This window comes from Nyctereutes procyonoides, unplaced genomic scaffold (genome assembly GCF_905146905.1).
Source record: "Nyctereutes procyonoides isolate TBG_1078 unplaced genomic scaffold, NYPRO_anot_genome, whole genome shotgun sequence".
Taxonomy (NCBI): Eukaryota; Metazoa; Chordata; class Mammalia; order Carnivora; family Canidae; genus Nyctereutes; species Nyctereutes procyonoides.
This window is the reverse complement of record NW_026575121.1, coordinates 8,671,172-8,677,706: the sequence shown is the minus strand read 5'-3', so window position 1 is coordinate 8,677,706 and position 6,535 is coordinate 8,671,172. Positions and strand designations below refer to the sequence as shown.

Genomic DNA, 6,535 nt, shown 5'->3' with positions numbered 1-6,535 from the left:
GGACAACCCTGTTATCTGACAGTGTTAAGTGATTGAACAGTCTGTTTCTGGATTCATAGATTTCCCTAAGGTCCTGAAACATCCACCTATTTAGCTATTAAGGAGCCATTACTCCCAGGCTCCAAAATAAAATTTTTTTTCCTTTCTCATTTTTCTCTTTTTCTAGAGAGGAATTTCTCTATATAGGCGAGAATTTGACAGCAGTGTGTGCCCCCTTAGGCATTTTAAAGAAATGACACCTTGAATGGGATTCTGAACAGAATTTGTGCAGATGGGATTAAATATCATCCTGAATTGAATTGGGCCCTCATCCCGTCCAGCCACTCTGGAAATGTCTAGTAAGCTGTTTATTGTGTGAGTCTAGAACTCAGGAGAAGGTGTGGGCTGAGATGCAAATACGGGTCCATTAGGATATGCAAGGCAATGGAACCCCTGGGAACAGCCTCTATCTAAATCCACGATGCTAGAGCTGAGGGGACCTGGGCCGCTGCCCCGCCATGCCTCCTACCCACCACCGACTCCCTGTCCTAGGACTCACTCTAACAGCCTATTAAAACATGGTGGATTACTATGACGTTCTAGGCGTGCAGAGACATGCCTCAGCTGAGGATATTAAAAAGGCGTACCAGGGGGATCAGTGGGTAGCTCAGCAGTTTAGCACCTACCTTCGGCCCAGGGCATGGTTCTGGAGTCCCGGGATCAAGTCCTGCATCGGGCTCCCTGCATGGAGCCTGCTTCTCCCTCTCTCCCTGCCTGTGTCTTTGCCTTTCTCTCTGTGTCTCTCATGAATAAATAAATAAAACCTTTAAAAAAAATAAAAAGGCATAGTGGAAACTGGCCCTAAAGTGGCATCCAGATAAAAACCCTGAAAATAAAGAAGAAGCAGAGAAGAAAGTAAGTAGCAAGTAGCTGAGGCATATGAAGTGTTATCAGATGCAAAAAAAGGGACATCTATGACAGACACGGCAAAGAAAGGCTAGATGGTGGAGGTGGGGTTCATTTTGACACTCTGTTGGAGTTTGGCTTCACATTCTGTAACCCAGATGACTTCTTCAGGGAATTTTTTGGTGCAAGGGATCCATTTTCCTTTGACTTCTTCAAAGACCCATTTGAGGACTTCTTTGGGAGCAGAAGAGGCCCCCCTGGGAGCAGGAACCAAGGCACGGGGTTGTTTTTCTCTGCCTTCAGTGGATTTCCATCTTTCCAAGGAGGGTTTTCTTCTTTTAATACAGGATTTACTTCCTTCGCATCTCCAGGTCCCGGGGGCCTCACTTCATTCTCTTCCATGACATTTGGTGGTAGTGAGATGGGCAACTTCAAATCTACATCCCCTTCTACTAAAACGGTTAATGGCAGAAAAATCACTACAAAGAGAATTGTGGAGAATGGTGAAGAAAGAGTAGAAGTTGAAGACAACGGCCAGTTAAAGTCCTTGACGATAAATGGTAAGGAGCAGCTGCTACGCTTGGGCCACAAGTAACAATGCATGCGTGTAGCAGACATGTTAGCTGTAACGGGCACCACTGAGGACTGACAGGAACACACTTTTTTGAAGATTTCAAAAAAACTCAACTGTTTTTGGTATATATTTGTATATTTTGTATATATTTTTTTATTGGAGTTCGATTAGTCAACATATAGCATAACACCCCCCACCCACCTCCCCTTCCACTACCCCTTGTTCGTTTCCCAGAGTTAGGAGTCTCTCATGTTCTGTCTCCCTCACTGATATTTCCCACTCATTTTCTCTCCTTTCCCCTATAATCCCTTTCACTATTTCTTATATTCCCTGTATGAATGAGACCGTATAATGTTTGTCCTTCTCCGATTGACTTATTTCACTCAGCATAATACCCTCCAGGTCCATCCACGTCGAAGCAAATGGTGGGTATTTGTCATATCTAATGGCTGAGGAATATTCCATCGTATACATAGACCACAGCCTCTTTATCCATTCATCTTTTGGTGGACACCGAGGCTCCTTCCACAGTGTGGCTATTGTGGACATTGCTGCTAGAAACATCGGGGTACAGGTGTCCCGGCGTTTGACTGTATCTTTGGGGTAAATCCCCAGCAGTGCTGGGTCATAAGGCAGATCTATTTTTAACTCTTTGAGGAACCTCCACACAGTTTTCCAGAGCGGCTGCACCAGGTCACATTCCAACCAACAGCGCAAGAGGGTGCCCCTTTCTCCACATCCTCTCCAACATGTGTTGTTTCCTGTCTTGTTAGTTTTCCCCATTCTCACTGGTGTGAGGTGGGATCTCATTGTGGTTTTGACTTGTATTTCCCTAATGGCCAGTGATGCGGAGCATTTTCTCATGTGCTTGTTGGCCATGTCTACGTCTTCCTCTGTGAAATTTCTTGAACTCAACTTGCAGTACAACTGTACCTAATCTAAAGTATTTATACACAGCTCATCAGAGCCCTATTTGTCAACTCAAACTTTTGAGTTTATTGTTGGGACCGTTGTTTTAGGTTTTTTTTTTTTGTTTGGTTTGGTTTTGGTTTTGTTCTGTTTCGTCTTTTAAAATTGTTGTAAATATTTGTATGCACTTTGCTTTTTTATTAAACATAATCCAAGGTGGCCGTGACTCTTTTGTACACTAACACCAGAATGGACCTGCTTTTCCATTTGAAACGTGAGCCAAGTAGAGTCAGCCTGCTGTGAAGTTCACATTGCCAGGATGAATCTTCCACAAAAATAATCTCAATTTTAATACGTTTCTCGTTTAATATAAATTGTGGATGTGTTTCTAGTTGTGCATGAACACTGGCAACTTAGTAAGATTTGACAGTTGTTTAAATATGTAATGTTAAGCTTAGGTTTAAAAAAAAGTAAAGCCGATAAACTGGGTCTTTGTTATTTGCTTAAAAAAATGTGAATGTGTTTGGTGCATTCAAAAAAAAAGATAAATAAATAAATAAATAAATACCCCACAATTCTCAACAGAGAGAGGTTTTGTACCCCAGAGAACACGTGGCCATGTCTGGAGACATCTCTGATTTTCAGGACTGGGAATAGGGTGGTCCCAGCACCCAGTGGGTCTCAGGCTAGGGATGCTGCTAACCATCCTACAGTAGACAGGACAATGGCTTCCAACGAAGAATTATCTGGCCTACAAATATCTGTGGTGCCCAAATTGAATAATCTTACTCTAAAGAACTCAGGGGTATTTCAGATTCATTTTAGACTTAGATGAACTCATCCCAACTCTCTCAAAACTTGATTCTCCTCTTAGGTCCCTCTCCTAGTCAATAGTAATCTATTTTAATCTTTTAACCAAATTAGAAGCCTTAGGTACCCCTTAAACCTTTTCATACCTTTACTTCTTACATCCAAGCAAATCCTGTCGAATTTACCTCTCTCATAGCCATCTATTCTTCCCTCTTCTCGATCCCCTAAGGTTTAGGCCTTAATGTTAACTTTTCTGTGTGCTTCAGGAACCTCCTGAAGTTTTTCTCTTTTCAATCTTGTCACTCTCTCATCTCTTCCCCACATCCTTTCCAGTATGATCTTTCTAAAATGCAAATCGAATCATGTCACTTTGTTGTATGATATTTTTGACTGATTTCCTTACCCTCTGTGTGTGTGTGTCTGTGTGTATCTCTTATTCATTATTCCCAGACCAACCCCAGACCAACTTCCAATTTCTTAGAGAAGTTTTTCACAACTTTTCAGACAAAGTTAATTTCCTGATCATATTCTTTTATACTGCCATGTATCTCTCTGTCTTTTTAAAAAGATTTTATCTGTTTATTTTAGAGAGAGAGAGAGAGCACAAGAAGGAGGGAGGTCAGAGGGAGAAGCAGACTCGGTACTGAGTGGGACCCTGATGCGGGCTTGATCCAAGGACCCCAGGATCATGACCTGAACTGAAGACAGACGTTTAACTGACTAAGCTACCCAGGTGCCCTATGTATCCCTCTTTTATAGCAATAAGCACCACTGCAACTTTACATTTATTAGTGATTCTTTGATTAATACCTGTCTTTCCACTAAAGTGTGGGCCCCGTGGGAGTAGGAACCATGTCTTTTGTGGTTGTTGTAATTTATTATATTCCCAGCACCTATTATGGTGACTGACACATGGTAGGAACTCAATACATATTTGTTGAATGAGTGAATGCCTGAATAAAATAAATGAGCTAATACTTTGAAAGCTTTTAGCATAGTGCCTGCTTTGTAGTAAACCATCAGCAAATCTTAGCTATTAGTGATAATTAATTAAAATTTCCAAATGCATTTACCCTGAAATTGCTTTGTAATACCATGGACCCAGTATTCCTTGGATGCTTTGGAAAATGCTGGCAGAGACTGTCTTTTGAAGAGTTTGGCTATGAATGAAAGGAAAGAGGTGGGAAGTTGCTAAATGAGGATTCAAGATCAATGAAGAGTTTTGGTTTCTTAATGAGAAAGGCTTGGAGTGTCAGGACAGAGCAGCTCAGAAATATTTTGCCAAATGGTTTCCTTTCTACAGAGATGGTTCTAATGAACATCTTAAAGTCAAATCACAGTCTCTTAAGGCTCCATTGACTTCAGGAGTATTACAATAGTTTCTGTCAAAATCCCCTCCCCTTTGGAGCAAGGTGGGTGCTGTTTGACAGTGAGCTGTAGGCGCAGCTCAGAGTTGCTGCTACATAATGCGGGGGCAGCGTAGAATATATTTGGTGCTCAGGTAATCCACATGAGCATCTCTTGGTTTTCAGTGGCCCCATTTTGATAGTAAATGAACAAATACAGAAACTGCAAGGTCATAGTAACAGGGGCTCGACCCCTCAGGAATAAGAGTCTGGGTGACTGTACTAGGCAAGCCACCGAGGCCAGCATAGCTTCTGACTGAGGTTAAGGGGAAACCAGAGTCGGCAAAGGAAGAGGTTGGCATCAAGTTATCAGTATATTCTCCAGATCAGCTGCAGAAGTGGGGGCTTTCGCTCTTCCCACTGACTTTTTTTTTTTTTTTGTAAATTCTGCAGGAAATGAGACCAACCAGAATCCTGGGTAAGCTGTTTCCAAACAAAGGAACTTACTATGAAAATGCATAGGGGTATGAATGGCATAAAAAAGTGGACTGTAGTGGATACTGTAGTGTTCTGCTTAGAAACCTCTTTGGGGCCCTGAATACCCCTACCTCACAGGCTGGACTATCATCTGCTGATGTTCCACAACTTCTACAACTTACAAGCAATGGCATGACTGATTCAGAAAACTTCCAGAAGAGATTTAAGTTGTTTAGAAAATATCTTTGCTCACCCCAAAACGTGTCAAATAGATTCAGCTCACCATTAAACATAGATCGTTTATGAAGAAGGTTTGTAAGTGTGTTTGACAAGAGCTTCATCTAGAAGGATCTGAATTATAAGGATAAGCATGATCTCCTCAACTCAACAGTTTTGGGGAAAAAAATTACAAGGTCTAAATAGGAGCTCTTAGTTATATTGCAGTATTTCAAAAGAACCATTTAAACTCTTAAACATTCATGTACATAAAAAGCATGTTGTGAAAATGTTCTTTGTTACAATAGCTTAATTTTTTTTTAAATTTTTATTTATTTATGATAGTCACACACACAGAGAGGCAGAGACACAGGCAAAGGGAGAAGCAGGCTCCATGCACCAGGAGCCTGACGTGGGATTTGATCCCGGGTCTCCAGGATCGCACCCTGGGCCAAAGGCAGGCGCCAAACCGCTGCACCACCCAGGGATCCCCTACAATAGCTTAATTTTAAAACTACCTGATTTCCTGGAAAATTTTATTACTTAAAATTATAGTTGCGAAACAGAAATAGTGATGTAAGTAAATATGTCCTCTTTAAAAAAAAAAAAATGCTCTCCACCACAGGAAATTTTTCTTTCTCCTGGAGAGCAGCCTATGGCCAGTGCCTGGCTTCTGCGGATATACAAAAGCCCAACTGGGCTTGCTTCGGTATGGAACAACACTGAAAGGCCAACCCCCCTTCAGGTTTGGCCATAAGATGAGCTAAATTCTTAGCCTTTCCACCTGCTCCATCTGCTTTTCTTACTTCTTTACCAGTATGTCATCTTAGAGCACTCCCCAAAATATCTTAGATCACTCCCCAAATTGTGCTGTGCACAATTCTCCATCTCAACTCTGTTTCCAGGAAACCCACCCTAAGGTAGGGAGGCTTAGAAGACAGCACTTCGTGCCATGGACTTTGACATTCTTGGTATGGCCAGAATAAATTGTGATACAAGGAGTCTCCAGGTGGCTAGAGGAAGCAAAAAGACGTGAAACATCCCTTGTAGATGCTCAGAAATATCTGGAAAATCTCTATCGAGGAAAATGAATGGTAGGGTTAAGGAAAGAAAAATTTTAATGAGACCTCATTTGCTGGAAGACAATGGTGAAGTACCAGGGAGCTTTAGATAATACTTCTAAGGAAACAGTCCAATTACTACATGCGCGTCTCTTCTAAAATTAGATTGTATCGTGCTATATTATAATCACTTTATCTTTAGAAGAGAGATGCTCAAAATGTGGTTTGTGAACCAACTGCATCAAACCACCTGGGGG

General features: G+C 41.6%; 1 pseudogene; it reads left to right on the top strand.

Annotated features, from left to right (window-relative positions):
* Positions 1 to 557: 557 nt before the first annotated feature.
* Positions 558 to 5,047, top strand: LOC129516634 (dnaJ homolog subfamily B member 6-like; annotated as a pseudogene).
* The last annotated feature ends 1,488 nt before the right edge of the window (positions 5,048 to 6,535 follow it).